Source organism: Arachis ipaensis, chromosome B3 (genome assembly GCF_059453495.1).
Source record: "Arachis ipaensis isolate K30076 ecotype BB chromosome B3, ASM5945349v1, whole genome shotgun sequence".
NCBI lineage: Eukaryota > Viridiplantae > Streptophyta > Magnoliopsida > Fabales > Fabaceae > Arachis > Arachis ipaensis.
Window position 1 is genome coordinate 104,299,579 of NC_142438.1, and position 2,179 is coordinate 104,301,757.

At 43.4% G+C, this 2,179-nt stretch overlaps 1 non-coding gene across 1 annotated transcript; it reads left to right on the plus strand.

Annotated features, from left to right (window-relative positions):
* Positions 1–1,614: 1,614 nt before the first annotated feature.
* Positions 1,615–1,718, plus strand: LOC148571876 (small nucleolar RNA R71). The gene has a single exon (XR_015880348.1). It is a non-coding gene; the product is annotated as a small nucleolar RNA R71 (small nucleolar RNA).
* The last annotated feature ends 461 nt before the right edge of the window (positions 1,719–2,179 follow it).

Below are 2,179 nucleotides of genomic sequence, written 5' to 3' on the forward strand. Positions count from 1 at the left end.
GGCCTTGAACACATTGAATGTCATCTTTTCATTGTGTAACCTCAGGGTGAGGTCACCCTTCTGAACATCAATGACAGCCCCAGCAGTGGCCAAGAATGGCCTTCCCAAGATGATGGAGGTCTTGGCGTCTTCCTGCATGTCCAGCACCACAAAATCTGCTGGGAATATGAAATCTCCTACTTTTACTAGCATATCCTCGACTATCCCGTGAGGGAATTTGAACGACCGGTCTGCAGTTGTAAAACCATTTTTGTTGGTTTAGCCTCCTCAATTTTCATCTTTCTCATCATAGCTACTAACATCAAATTGATGCTGGCCCCTAAGTCACAAAGAGCTTTTTCTACTGTGATTTCTCCTATAATGCAAGGGATCTGAAAACTCCCAGGATCCTTCAGTTTCTGAGGTAGTTTATGCTGAATGATAGCACTGTACTCTTCAGTTAGTATCACAGTTTCATTGTTCTTCCAGCTTCTCTTCTTAGTCATTAGCTCCTTCAAAAACTTGGCATAAAGTGGCATTTGTTCTATGGCTTCGGCAAATGGTATGTTGATTTGTAGTTTCATGAAGATTTCCAAAAATCTCAAGAATTGGTTGTCATCTTCCTTTTTCTTCAATAGCTGGGGGTATGGAGCTCTTGAGATGTTTAGTTAGGGTATCTTCTTTTCTTTCTGCAGACTTGGCGTGGGGGGTTGCATTCCATCTTGCTCTTCTCCCTTTTCATTTGAGCCTTCTTCTTGTGGTTTTTGGGGATGTTCCTTCAGTTCCTTCTCACTCCTAAGTGTGATAGCTTGACACTCCTCCCTTTTGTTTGAATGGGCATCATAGCAAAAATTGTGGTTAGGAAGTTGCTTAAACAGATAGCTGATTTGTGTTTCCAGTTTTGTGATGGCAGCATTTTGATTCTGCATGTTTGACTGCACTTCCTCTCTGAATGCTTTACTGTCTTGAATGTCTCTGCATAATCCTTCAATGAAGGTTTCAATCTTAGAGAGCTTGTCATCAATTGATGAGTGGTTCGGAGCAGATGTGCTGTTTTGGTTTTGATAAGGATGTGGAGAAGTGTTGTTGTGGGGGTGTTGAGATGTCCTCTGGGTGAATTGCTGGTGAGCTGCATTGTTGTTGGAGTTGTAATGTCTCTGGTCTTGGTTTTGATCTTGCTCACTTCCCCACCCAAAGTTCGGGTGATTTCTCCATCCAGGGTTGTAAGTCTTGGAGTATGGATCATAGTTTTTCCTTGGTGAATTCCCAATGTAGTTGGCTTGCTCCTGACTCCCCTCTGCTTCTTCGTTTACTCCTTCTTGTGTTGTTGATGTAGTGGAGATTGCTGCTACTTGGTTCCTCTCCATCTTCTTGGTAAGGTCAGCCAGCTGCTGGGTAATGAGCTTGTTTTGGGCCAACAGAGCATCTACATTGTTTAGCTCCATCACTCCTCTTGTGTTCTCTCTTTCGGAAGCATAGAAGTAGTCGTTTTCTGCTACTGTTTCAATAACATCTATGGCTTCCTCAATGGTCTTCTTCTTGTTCAAGGATCCTCCAGATGAATGGTCTACTGCCTTCTTTGACTCATAAGAGAGCCTTTCATAGAAAATGTGCAGCTGGACCCATTCGTTGAACATGTCAGGTGGACACCTCCTTGTTAAGTCTTTGAACCTCTCCCATGCTTCATACAGAGTCTCACCATCTTGTTGCCTGAAGGTTTGAACCTCAGCTCTCAGCCTATTGATTCGTTGAGGAGGGTAGAATCTTGCTAAGAATTTGTTCACCACATCCTCCCAAGTTGTCAAGCTCTCCCTTGGGAAGGATTCCAGCCACTTGGCTGCCTTGTCTCTGAGTGAGAAGGGAAATAAGAGCAGTCTATAGGCGTCAGGATGAACACCATTAGATTTCACTGTGTCACATATTCTCAGGAAGGTGGTCAAATGTTGATTGGGGTCTTCTTGAACACCTCCTCCAAACGAAAAGTTGTTCTGAACAAGGGTGATGAGCTGTGGTTTAAGTTCAAAGTTGTTGGCATGGATTGTTGGCTTTTGGATGCTACTTCCACAATTGCTTGGGTTTGGATTAATGTAAGAGCCCAAAACTCTTCTATCCTCCCCAGCATGATTTGCTCCACCTCCTCTGCCATGGTTGTGAGTCTCTTCTTCATGATGATTTTCCATGTTTTCTTCCATGTTTGGTT